This window comes from Acipenser ruthenus, chromosome 50 (genome assembly GCF_902713425.1).
Source record: "Acipenser ruthenus chromosome 50, fAciRut3.2 maternal haplotype, whole genome shotgun sequence".
In the NCBI taxonomy this organism is placed as follows: Eukaryota; Metazoa; Chordata; class Actinopteri; order Acipenseriformes; family Acipenseridae; genus Acipenser; species Acipenser ruthenus.
In genome coordinates this window covers 4,689,500-4,703,208 of record NC_081238.1, presented here as the reverse complement: position 1 = coordinate 4,703,208, position 13,709 = coordinate 4,689,500, and the positions used below count along the sequence as shown (strand labels likewise).

Here is a 13,709-nt window from a genome sequence, read left to right as displayed (position 1 = left end):
ACGCCATTGTTATGTGGCAGGACGAACAACAGGACCATATCAATCCTTAGAATGTGATTAATCATTCAACTCACGCTTCCATACATATTTGCAGTTTTCCCGACAACGCATTATCAATGCATGATTCCAAATGAACACATTCGTTTGATGGGGCTTAATGTAGTGACTAATATCACCTCACAGATCATTATAACTCACAGTGATACTTTCAAAGTTATGCTTTTAAGACTATTAACCAGTAAGGCAAATTAGTTGGGGAATGTATTACGCTTTATTCCAATGTTAAATGAAAAAGTTCAAAAAAGACTTGCGTTGGCCGGGAATCGAACCCGGGTCAACTGCTTGGAAGGCAGCTATGCTCACCACTATACCACCAACGCCTCCGTTCTCAAAATCACCTTCAAAGATTGAATTAAGCCACTGTAACGTTGGCTGCTGGGACAGGTCCCGTCTTGCCTCTACTCGATAAGCGTTAATACAGCGACTGGTGTTTGTGGGAGATTTTTATGGTGTTTATAGATTGATTATTTCTGTAATTATTATTTCATACACAGCAGGCTGGTGTGCATCATGCCTGTACTAACACGATGAAGCAATTATTGTATTCTATTTTCTTTCAAAAAGGTGCATGCCATGAAGATGGCGTGTGAAAAAAAAGAACAAGCTTCTCTGCCGTGTGAGGATTGCACCTGCCGTGACCCGGATTCGAACCGGGGTTGTTGCGGCCACAACGAAAAGTACTAACCACTATACGATCACGGCGAACTACCGAGAAGCTCGTGTTTGTTTTGTCAGCTGGGCACTCCGTGCTACACACACGGCAGGACAATTGCCGCAGGTCGCTGCTATGTGTTTTGTTTTATTGTTTTAATTAGGCTACTTTCATTTTTAGAATCTTTCGTTTCTTTCCCTGCGCCAATCAGAGGATGATTCCCCTTTACCTGGCTCATTTCAAAGGCTGGTTTTAAAGACAAGGGGGAGCGGAATAGGAAGCAGGATGTAAGGGAACGGGAGGCTCTCGTGACGGCGGCGGTATGGCTGGTCGGCAGCCTGTGCTATGGCGGTGTGTTTACAATGATTCCGTGTGTGGTGTCCGAGTAGCGGCAGTAGTATTGAAGTGTAGCAGGTCTTTATATACAGATAGCGAAATTTATGTTATTTTCACTACGCCACCGTGTGTTTATTGAGGACAAGGACCTCGAGTGGTTGGTTCCCGCACAAACTCTTTTATCCAGGAGAAATCAAGCAATCATACTCCAAAAATAATCTTTACAAGTTTTAATTAATAATTGTTTTCAAAATCTCAAGCACATTAACAACAATGTAAACAATATGACAATTCCACTTTCACTTCACCATCTAACAATTGTCTAGTAGATACATATAGAGATGATACAATTAAACAAACTCTTAATCTAGCAGTTTCTTATAGTGAAGTTAATTCAACTAGTTACCACATATTATAGTATTGCAGTTTATATAAAATACTTGGATCTATCAGTTTTTTATAGTAAGGTTAATTAACCAGTTCAGCAAATCTGTTCTTTTTGTGGTACATACAAAGTAGACAACAACGTCAGCACTTGAATGGTCTCGTTACAATCTAGATTACATTTGTAAAGTACACAGTACCAATTTTCCCCAATCTATTTAAAATGAATATATAAAACAGCTGCGTGCTCGCAAGAATAAAATAAAATATAACAAATTGCAGTGCATCCCTTTGCAAAACAACGAAACACAGTTTTGTTTTGTTTATTTTTTATGTGTATGTATGCATATCGAAACTAAATCCTATCTTAACAAGTTTCCTCATTTATAGCGACCACCTCTCGATGCCCATAGAAATGCTAGCCGCCAGGTAAAGCAAATCAGACTGCCCCTAACAGGCACACAGCAAGGTGACACTAATCCTCAATACAGAGCATCTAGGTCTACGCTTCTTTGGAAGCTCGTGGAACCAAATCGCCGCTAGCATTTGGCTGTTTAATCTAGGGGTATGATTCTTGCTTCGGGTGCGCGAGTTCCCGGGTTCAAATCCCGGATGTGTCCGTGTTCAATATCTTGCATTACTCTTTTCTAATTACGATGCATTGCCGGGAAGGCGCTCAATCACGTGACTGAAAAAGACTGACAAATCAGTCACCGAGAGCTCTGCTTGCCCACTCGTTAAATCAGGACTGCCATCTTTGTGTACACAGGGAATCAAATGCTTAAAAATTCAACAGAAGTCTCACATAACAGATTATAAAACCATTCATTTCACAGTTGCTGTACATCATACAGCAATGACTATTTTGGTAACATATGTTTGATTTTTTTCATGCGCCCATGTGTGTCTAAAACAATCCGGCTGCAGTAAGTTTTATCAGATGGTTGTTTAATTTTAAATATTTGATTTTGCAGCGCATGTAACTGCAACGCCATTGTTATGTGGCAGGACGAACAACAGGACCATATCAATCCTTAGAATGTGATTAATCATTCAACTCACGCTTCCATACATATTTGCAGTTTTCCCGACAACGCATTATCAATGCATGATTCCAAATGAACACATTCGTTTGATGGGGCTTAATGTAGTGACTAATATCACCTCACAGATCATTATAACTCACAGTGATACTTTCAAAGTTATGCTTTTAAGACTATTAACCAGTAAGGCAAATTAGTTGGGGAATGTATTACGCTTTATTCCAATGTTAAATGAAAAAGTTCAAAAAAGACTTGCGTTGGCCGGGAATCGAACCCGGGTCAACTGCTTGGAAGGCAGCTATGCTCACCACTATACCACCAACGCCTCCGTTCTCAAAATCACCTTCAAAGATTGAATTAAGCCACTGTAACGTTGGCTGCTGGGACAGGTCCCGTCTTGCCTCTACTCGATAAGCGTTAATACAGCGACTGGTGTTTGTGGGAGATTTTTATGGTGTTTATAGATTGATTATTTCTGTAATTATTATTTCATACACAGCAGGCTGGTGTGCATCATGCCTGTACTAACACGATGAAGCAATTATTGTATTCTATTTTCTTTCAAAAAGGTGCATGCCATGAAGATGGCGTGTGAAAAAAAAGAACAAGCTTCTCTGCCGTGTGAGGATTGCACCTACCGTGACCCGGATTCGAACCGGGGTTGTTGCGGCCACAACGAAAAGTACTAACCACTATACGATCACGGCGAACTACCGAGAAGCTCGTGTTTGTTTTGTCAGCTGGGCACTCCGTGCTACACACACGGCAGGACAATTGCCGCAGGTCGCTGCTATGTGTTTTGTTTTATTGTTTTAATTAGGCTACTTTCATTTTTAGAATCTTTCGTTTCTTTCCCTGCGCCAATCAGAGGATGATTCCCCTTTACCTGGCTCATTTCAAAGGCTGGTTTTAAAGACAAGGGGGAGCGGAATAGGAAGCAGGATGTAAGGGAACGGGAGGCTCTCGTGACGGCGGCGGTATGGCTGGTCGGCAGCCTGTGCTATGGCGGTGTGTTTACAATGATTCCGTGTGTGGTGTCCGAGTAGCGGCAGTAGTATTGAAGTGTAGCAGGTCTTTATATACAGATAGCGAAATTTATGTTATTTTCACTACGCCACCGTGTGTTTATTGAGGACAAGGACCTCGAGTGGTTGGTTCCCGCACAAACTCTTTTATCCAGGAGAAATCAAGCAATCATACTCCAAAAATAATCTTTACAAGTTTTAATTAATAATTGTTTTCAAAATCTCAAGCACATTAACAACAATGTAAACAATATGACAATTCCACTTTCACTTCACCATCTAACAATTGTCTAGTAGATACATATAGAGATGATACAATTAAACAAACTCTTAATCTAGCAGTTTCTTATAGTGAAGTTAATTCAACTAGTTACCACATATTATAGTATTGCAGTTTATATAAAATACTTGGATCTATCAGTTTTTTATAGTAAGGTTAATTAACCAGTTCAGCAAATCTGTTCTTTTTGTGGTACATACAAAGTAGACAACAACGTCAGCACTTGAATGGTCTCGTTACAATCTAGATTACATTTGTAAAGTACACAGTACCAATTTCCCCCAATCTATTTAAAATGAATATATAAAACAGCTGCGTGCTCGCAAGAATAAAATAAAATATAACAAATTGCAGTGCATCCCTTTGCAAAACAACGAAACACAGTTTTGTTTTGTTTATTTTTTATGTGTATGTATGCATATCGAAACTAAATCCTATCTTAACAAGTTTCCTCATTTATAGCGACCACCTCTCGATGCCCATAGAAATGCTAGCCGCCAGGTAAAGCAAATCAGACTGCCCCTAACAGGCACACAGCAAGGTGACACAAATTCCTCAATACAGAGCATCTAGGTCTACGCTTCTTTGGAAGCTCGTGGAAGCTCGTGGAACCAAATCGCCGCCAGCATTTGGCTGTTTAATCTAGGGGTATGATTCTTGCTTCGGGTGCGCGAGTTCCAGGGTTCAAATCACGGATGTGTCCGTGTTCAATATCTTGCATTACTCTTTTCTAATTACGATGCATTGCCGGGAAGGCGCTCAATCACGTGACTGAAAAAGACTGACAAATCAGTCACCGAGAGCTCTGCTTGCCCACTCGTTAAATCAGGACTGCCATCTTTGTGTACACAGGGAATCAAATGCTTAAAAATTCAACAGAAGTCTCACATAACAGATTATAAAACCATTCATTTCACAGTTGCTGTACATCATACAGCAATGACTATTTTGGTAACATATGTTTGATGTTTTTCATGCGCTCATGTGTGTCTAAAACAATCCGGCTGCAGTAAGTTTTATCAGATGGTTGTTTAATTTTAAATATTTGATTTTGCAGCGCATGTAACTGCAACGCCATTGTTATGTGGCAGGACGAACAACAGGACCATATCAATCCTTAGAATGTGATTAATCATTCAACTCACGCTTCCATACATATTTGCAGTTTTCCCGACAACGCATTATCAATGCATGATTCCAAATGAACACATTCGTTTGATGGGGCTTAATGTAGTGACTAATATCACCTCACAGATCATTATAACTCACAGTGATACTTTCAAAGTTATGCTTTTAAGACTATTAACCAGTAAGGCAAATTAGTTGGGGAATGTATTACGCTTTATTCCAATGTTAAATGAAAAAGTTCAAAAAAGACTTGCGTTGGCCGGGAATCGAACCCGGGTCAACTGCTTGGAAGGCAGCTATGCTCACCACTATACCACCAACGCCTCCGTTCTCAAAATCACCTTCAAAGATTGAATTAAGCCACTGTAACGTTGGCTGCTGGGACAGGTCCCGTCTTGCCTCTACTCGATAATCGTTAATACAGCGACTGGTGTTTGTGGGAGATTTTTATGGTGTTTATAGATTGATTATTTCTGTAATTATTATTTCATACACAGCAGGCTGGTGTGCATCATGCCTGTACTAACACGATGAAGCAATTATTGTATTCTATTTTCTTTCAAAAAGGTGCATGCCATGAAGATGGCGTGTGAAAAAAAAGAACAAGCTTCTCTGCCGTGTGAGGATTGCACCTGCCGTGACCCGGATTCGAACCGGGGTTGTTGCGGCCACAACGAAAAGTACTAACCACTATACGATCACGGCGAACTACCGAGAAGCTCGTGTTTGTTTTGTCAGCTGGGCACTCCGTGCTACACACACGGCAGGACAATTGCCGCAGGTCGCTGCTATGTGTTTTGTTTTATTGTTTTAATTAGGCTACTTTCATTTTTAGAATCTTTCGTTTCTTTCCCTGCGCCAATCAGAGGATGATTCCCCTTTACCTGGCTCATTTCAAAGGCTGGTTTTAAAGACAAGGGGGAGCGGAATAGGAAGCAGGATGTAAGGGAACGGGAGGCTCTCGTGACGGCGGCGGTATGGCTGGTCGGCAGCCTGTGCTATGGCGGTGTGTTTACAATGATTCCGTGTGTGGTGTCCGAGTAGCGGCAGTAGTATTGAAGTGTAGCAGGTCTTTATATACAGATAGCGAAATTTATGTTATTTTCACTACGCCACCGTGTGTTTATTGAGGACAAGGACCTCGAGTGGTTGGTTCCCGCACAAACTCTTTTATCCAGGAGAAATCAAGCAATCATACTCCAAAAATAATCTTTACAAGTTTTAATTAATAATTGTTTTCAAAATCTCAAGCACATTAACAACAATGTAAACAATATGACAATTCCACTTTCACTTCACCATCTAACAATTGTCTAGTAGATACATATAGAGATGATACAATTAAACAAACTCTTAATCTAGCAGTTTCTTATAGTGAAGTTAATTCAACTAGTTACCACATATTATAGTATTGCAGTTTATATAAAATACTTGGATCTATCAGTTTTTTATAGTAAGGTTAATTAACCAGTTCAGCAAATCTGTTCTTTTTGTGGTACATACAAAGTAGACAACAACGTCAGCACTTGAATGGTCTCGTTACAATCTAGATTACATTTGTAAAGTACACAGTACCAATTTCCCCCAATCTATTTAAAATGAATATATAAAACAGCTGCGTGCTCGCAAGAATAAAATAAAATATAACAAATTGCAGTGCATCCCTTTGCAAAACAACGAAACACAGTTTTGTTTTGTTTATTTTTTATGTGTATGTATGCATATCGAAACTAAATCCTATCTTAACAAGTTTCCTCATTTATAGCGACCACCTCTCGATGCCCATAGAAATGCTAGCCGCCAGGTAAAGCAAATCAGACTGCCCCTAACAGGCACACAGCAAGGTGACACTAATTCCTCAATACAGAGCATCTAGGTCTACGCTTCTTTGGAAGCTCGTGGAACCAAATCGCTGCTAGCATTGGGCTGTTTAATCTAGGGGTATGATTCTTGCTTCGGGTGCGCGAGTTCCCGGGTTCAAATCCCGGATGTGTCCGTGTTCAATATCTTGCATTACTCTTTTCTAATTACGATGCATTGCCGGGAAGGCGCTCAATCACGTGACTGAAAAAGACTGACAAATCAGTCACCGAGAGCTCTGCTTGCCCACTCGTTAAATCAGGACTGCCATCTTTGTGTACACAGGGAATCAAATGCTTAAAAATTCAACAGAAGTCTCACATAACAGATTATAAACCATTCATTTCACAGTTGCTGTACATCATACAGCAATGACTATTTTGGTAACATATGTTTGATTTTTTTCATGCGCCCATGTGTGTCTAAAACAATCCGGCTGCAGTAAGTTTTATCAGATGGTTGTTTAATTTTAAATATTTGATTTTGCAGCGCATGTAACTGCAACGCCATTGTTATGTGGCAGGACGAACAACAGGACCATATCAATCCTTAGAATGTGATTAATCATTCAACTCACGCTTCCATACATATTTGCAGTTTTCCCGACAACGCATTATCAATGCATGATTCCAAATGAACACATTCGTTTGATGGGGCTTAATGTAGTGACTAATATCACCTCACAGATCATTATAACTCACAGTGATACTTTCAAAGTTATGCTTTTAAGACTATTAACCAGTAAGGCAAATTAGTTGGGGAATGTATTACGCTTTATTCCAATGTTAAATGAAAAAGTTCAAAAAAGACTTGCGTTGGCCGGGAATCGAACCCGGGTCAACTGCTTGGAAGGCAGCTATGCTCACCACTATACCACCAACGCCTCCGTTCTCAAAATCACCTTCAAAGATTGAATTAAGCCACTGTAACGTTGGCTGCTGGGACAGGTCCCGTCTTGCCTCTACTCGATAAGCGTTAATACAGCGACTGGTGTTTGTGGGAGATTTTTATGGTGTTTATAGATTGATTATTTCTGTAATTATTATTTCATACACAGCAGGCTGGTGTGCATCATGCCTGTACTAACATGATGAAGCAATTATTGTATTCTATTTTCTTTCAAAAAGGTGCATGCCATGAAGATGGCGTGTGAAAAAAAAGAACAAGCTTCTCTGCCGTGTGAGGATTGCACCTACCGTGACCCGGATTCGAACCGGGGTTGTTGCGGCCACAACGAAAAGTACTAACCACTATACGATCACGGCGCACTACCGAGAAGCTCGTGTTTGTTTTGTCAGCTGGGCACTCCGTGCTACACACACGGCAGGACAATTGCCGCAGGTCGCTGCTATGTGTTTTGTTTTATTGTTTTAATTAGGCTACTTTCATTTTTAGAATCTTTCGTTTCTTTCCCTGCGCCAATCAGAGGATGATTCCCCTTTACCTGGCTCATTTCAAAGGCTGGTTTTAAAGACAAGGGGGAGCGGAATAGGAAGCAGGATGTAAGGGAACGGGAGGCTCTCGTGACGGCGGCGGTATGGCTGGTCGGCAGCCGTGCTATGGCGGTGTGTTTACAATGATTCCGTGTGTGGTGTCCGAGTAGCGGCAGTAGTATTGAAGTGTAGCAGGTCTTTATATACAGATAGCGAAATTTATGTTATTTTCACTACGCCACCGTGTGTTTATTGAGGACAAGGACCTCGAGTGGTTGGTTCCCGCACAAACTCTTTTATCCAGGAGAAATCAAGCAATCATACTCCAAAAATAATCTTTACAAGTTTTAATTAATAATTGTTTTCAAAATCTCAAGCACATTAACAACAATGTAAACAATATGACAATTCCACTTTCACTTCACCATCTAACAATTGTCTAGTAGATACATATAGAGATGATACAATTAAACAAACTCTTAATCTAGCAGTTTCTTATAGTGAAGTTAATTCAACTAGTTACCACATATTATAGTATTGCAGTTTATATAAAATACTTGGATCTATCAGTTTTTTATAGTAAGGTTAATTAACCAGTTCAGCAAATCTGTTCTTTTTGTGGTACATACAAAGTAGACAACAACGTCAGCACTTGAATGGTCTCGTTACAATCTAGATTACATTTGTAAAGTACACAGTACCAATTTCCCCCAATCTATTTAAAATGAATATATAAAACAGCTGCGTGCTCGCAAGAATAAAATAAAATATAACAAATTGCAGTGCATCCCTTTGCAAAACAACGAAACACAGTTTTGTTTTGTTTATTTTTTATGTGTATGTATGCATATCAAAACTAAATCCTATCTTAACAAGTTTCCTCATTTATAGCGACCACCTCTCGATGCCCATAGAAATGCTAGCCGCCAGGTAAAGCAAATCAGACTGCCCCTAACAGGCACACAGCATGGTGACACAAATTCCTCAATACAGAGCATCTAGGTCTACGCTTCTTTGGAAGCTCGTGGAAGCTCGTGGAACCAAATCGCCGCCAGCATTTGGCTGTTTAATCTAGGGGTATGATTCTTGCTTCGGGTGCGCGAGTTCCAGGGTTCAAATCACGGATGTGTCCGTGTTCAATATCTTGCATTACTCTTTTCTAATTACGATGCATTGCCGGGAAGGCGCTCAATCACGTGACTGAAAAAGACTGACAAATCAGTCACCGAGAGCTCTGCTTGCCCACTCGTTAAATCAGGACTGCCATCTTTGTGTACACAGGGAATCAAATGCTTAAAAATTCAACAGAAGTCTCACATAACAGATTATAAAACCATTCATTTCACAGTTGCTGTACATCATACAGCAATGACTATTTTGGTAACATATGTTTGATGTTTTTCATGCGCTCATGTGTGTCTAAAACAATCCGGCTGCAGTAAGTTTTATCAGATGGTTGTTTAATTTTAAATATTTGATTTTGCAGCGCATGTAACTGCAACGCCATTGTTATGTGGCAGGACGAACAACAGGACCATATCAATCCTTAGAATGTGATTAATCATTCAACTCACGCTTCCATACATATTTGCAGTTTTCCCGACAACGCATTATCAATGCATGATTCCAAATGAACACATTCGTTTGATGGGGCTTAATGTAGTGACTAATATCACCTCACAGATCATTATAACTCACAGTGATACTTTCAAAGTTATGCTTTTAAGACTATTAACCAGTAAGGCAAATTAGTTGGGGAATGTATTACGCTTTATTCCAATGTTAAATGAAAAAGTTCAAAAAAGACTTGCGTTGGCCGGGAATCGAACCCGGGTCAACTGCTTGGAAGGCAGCTATGCTCACCACTATACCACCAACGCCTCCGTTCTCAAAATCACCTTCAAAGATTGAATTAAGCCACTGTAACGTTGGCTGCTGGGACAGGTCCCGTCTTGCCTCTACTCGATAAGCGTTAATACAGCGACTGGTGTTTGTGGGAGATTTTTATGGTGTTTATAGATTGATTATTTCTGTAATTATTATTTCATACACAGCAGGCTGGTGTGCATCATGCCTGTACTAACACGATGAAGCAATTATTGTATTCTATTTTCTTTCAAAAAGGTGCATGCCATGAAGATGGCGTGTGAAAAAAAAGAACAAGCTTCTCTGCCGTGTGAGGATTGCACCTGCCGTGACCCGGATTCGAACCGGGGTTGTTGCGGCCACAACGAAAAGTACTAACCACTATACGATCACGGCGAACTACCGAGAAGCTCGTGTTTGTTTTGTCAGCTGGGCACTCCGTGCTACACACACGGCAGGACAATTGCCGCAGGTCGCTGCTATGTGTTTTGTTTTATTGTTTTAATTAGGCTACTTTCATTTTTAGAATCTTTCGTTTCTTTCCCTGCGCCAATCAGAGGATGATTCCCCTTTACCTGGCTCATTTCAAAGGCTGGTTTTAAAGACAAGGGGGAGCGGAATAGGAAGCAGGATGTAAGGGAACGGGAGGCTCTCGTGACGGCGGCGGTATGGCTGGTCGGCAGCCTGTGCTATGGCGGTGTGTTTACAATGATTCCGTGTGTGGTGTCCGAGTAGCGGCAGTAGTATTGAAGTGTAGCAGGTCTTTATATACAGATAGCGAAATTTATGTTATTTTCACTACGCCACCGTGTGTTTATTGAGGACAAGGACCTCGAGTGGTTGGTTCCCGCACAAACTCTTTTATCCAGGAGAAATCAAGCAATCATACTCCAAAAATAATCTTTACAAGTTTTAATTAATAATTGTTTTCAAAATCTCAAGCACATTAACAACAATGTAAACAATATGACAATTCCACTTTCACTTCACCATCTAACAATTGTCTAGTAGATACATATAGAGATGATACAATTAAACAAACTCTTAATCTAGCAGTTTCTTATAGTGAAGTTAATTCAACTAGTTACCACATATTATAGTATTGCAGTTTATATAAAATACTTGGATCTATCAGTTTTTTATAGTAAGGTTAATTAACCAGTTCAGCAAATCTGTTCTTTTTGTGGTACATACAAAGTAGACAACAACGTCAGCACTTGAATGGTCTCGTTACAATCTAGATTACATTTGTAAAGTACACAGTACCAATTTCCCCCAATCTATTTAAAATGAATATATAAAACAGCTGCGTGCTCGCAAGAATAAAATAAAATATAACAAATTGCAGTGCATCCCTTTGCAAAACAACGAAACACAGTTTTGTTTTGTTTATTTTTTATGTGTATGTATGCATATCGAAACTAAATCCTATCTTAACAAGTTTCCTCATTTATAGCGACCACCTCTCGATGCCCATAGAAATGCTAGCCGCCAGGTAAAGCAAATCAGACTGCCCCTAACAGGCACACAGCAAGGTGACACTAATTCCTCAATACAGAGCATCTAGGTCACGCTTCTTTGGAAGCTCGTGGAACCAAATCGCTGCTAGCATTGGGCTGTTTAATCTAGGGGTATGATTCTTGCTTCGGGTGCGCGAGTTCCCGGGTTCAAATCCCGGATGTGTCCGTGTTCAATATCTTGCATTACTCTTTTCTAATTACGATGCATTGCCGGGAAGGCGCTCAATCACGTGACTGAAAAAGACTGACAAATCAGTCACCGAGAGCTCTGCTTGCCCACTCGTTAAATCAGGACTGCCATCTTTGTGTACACAGGGAATCAAATGCTTAAAAATTCAACAGAAGTCTCACATAACAGATTATAAACCATTCATTTCACAGTTGCTGTACATCATACAGCAATGACTATTTTGGTAACATATGTTTGATTTTTTTCATGCGCCCATGTGTGTCTAAAACAATCCGGCTGCAGTAAGTTTTATCAGATGGTTGTTTAATTTTAAATATTTGATTTTGCAGCGCATGTAACTGCAACGCCATTGTTATGTGGCAGGACGAACAACAGGACCATATCAATCCTTAGAATGTGATTAATCATTCAACTCACGCTTCCATACATATTTGCAGTTTTCCCGACAACGCATTATCAATGCATGATTCCAAATGAACACATTCGTTTGATGGGGCTTAATGTAGTGACTAATATCACCTCACAGATCATTATAACTCACAGTGATACTTTCAAAGTTATGCTTTTAAGACTATTAACCAGTAAGGCAAATTAGTTGGGGAATGTATTACGCTTTATTCCAATGTTAAATGAAAAAGTTCAAAAAAGACTTGCGTTGGCCGGGAATCGAACCCGGGTCAACTGCTTGGAAGGCAGCTATGCTCACCACTATACCACCAACGCCTCCGTTCTCAAAATCACCTTCAAAGATTGAATTAAGCCACTGTAACGTTGGCTGCTGGGACAGGTCCCGTCTTGCCTCTACTCGATAAGCGTTAATACAGCGACTGGTGTTTGTGGGAGATTTTTATGGTGTTTATAGATTGATTATTTCTGTAATTATTATTTCATACACAGCAGGCTGGTGTGCATCATGCCTGTACTAACATGATGAAGCAATTATTGTATTCTATTTTCTTTCAAAAAGGTGCATGCCATGAAGATGGCGTGTGAAAAAAAAGAACAAGCTTCTCTGCCGTGTGAGGATTGCACCTACCGTGACCCGGATTCGAACCGGGGTTGTTGCGGCCACAACGAAAAGTACTAACCACTATACGATCACGGCGAACTACCGAGAAGCTCGTGTTTGTTTTGTCAGCTGGGCACTCCGTGCTACACACACGGCAGGACAATTGCCGCAGGTCGCTGCTATGTGTTTTGTTTTATTGTTTTAATTAGGCTACTTTCATTTTTAGAATCTTTCGTTTCTTTCCCTGCGCCAATCAGAGGATGATTCCCCTTTACCTGGCTCATTTCAAAGGCTGGTTTTAAAGACAAGGGGGAGCGGAATAGGAAGCAGGATGTAAGGGAACGGGAGGCTCTCGTGACGGCGGCGGTATGGCTGGTCGGCAGCCGTGCTATGGCGGTGTGTTTACAATGATTCCGTGTGTGGTGTCCGAGTAGCGGCAGTAGTATTGAAGTGTAGCAGGTCTTTATATACAGATAGCGAAATTTATGTTATTTTCACTACGCCACCGTGTGTTTATTGAGGACAAGGACCTCGAGTGGTTGGTTCCCGCACAAACTCTTTTATCCAGGAGAAATCAAGCAATCATACTCCAAAAATAATCTTTACAAGTTTTAATTAATAATTGTTTTCAAAATCTCAAGCACATTAACAACAATGTAAACAATATGACAATTCCACTTTCACTTCACCATCTAACAATTGTCTAGTAGATACATATAGAGATGATACAATTAAACAAACTCTTAATCTAGCAGTTTCTTATAGTGAAGTTAATTCAACTAGTTACCACATATTATAGTATTGCAGTTTATATAAAATACTTGGATCTATCAGTTTTTTATAGTAAGGTTAATTAACCAGTTCAGCAAATCTGTTCTTTTTGTGGTACATACAAAGTAGACAACAACGTCAGCACTTGAATG

At 40.2% G+C, this 13,709-nt stretch overlaps 6 non-coding genes across 6 annotated transcripts; all 6 read right to left on the bottom strand.

The window, feature by feature from the left end:
- Positions 1–308: 308 nt before the first annotated feature.
- On the bottom strand, positions 309–380 carry trnag-ucc (transfer RNA glycine (anticodon UCC)). Its single transcript has one exon. It is a non-coding gene; the product is annotated as a tRNA-Gly (tRNA).
- Positions 381–2,728: 2,348 nt separating this feature from the next.
- trnag-ucc (transfer RNA glycine (anticodon UCC)) lies at positions 2,729–2,800 on the bottom strand. Its single transcript has one exon. It is a non-coding gene; the product is annotated as a tRNA-Gly (tRNA).
- A 2,359-nt stretch (positions 2,801–5,159) lies between these two features.
- Positions 5,160–5,231, bottom strand: trnag-ucc (transfer RNA glycine (anticodon UCC)). Its single transcript has one exon. It is a non-coding gene; the product is annotated as a tRNA-Gly (tRNA).
- A 2,348-nt stretch (positions 5,232–7,579) lies between these two features.
- Positions 7,580–7,651, bottom strand: trnag-ucc (transfer RNA glycine (anticodon UCC)). Its single transcript has one exon. It is a non-coding gene; the product is annotated as a tRNA-Gly (tRNA).
- Positions 7,652–10,009: 2,358 nt separating this feature from the next.
- trnag-ucc (transfer RNA glycine (anticodon UCC)) lies at positions 10,010–10,081 on the bottom strand. Its single transcript has one exon. It is a non-coding gene; the product is annotated as a tRNA-Gly (tRNA).
- A 2,347-nt stretch (positions 10,082–12,428) lies between these two features.
- Positions 12,429–12,500, bottom strand: trnag-ucc (transfer RNA glycine (anticodon UCC)). The gene has a single exon. It is a non-coding gene; the product is annotated as a tRNA-Gly (tRNA).
- Positions 12,501–13,709: the final 1,209 nt, after the last annotated feature.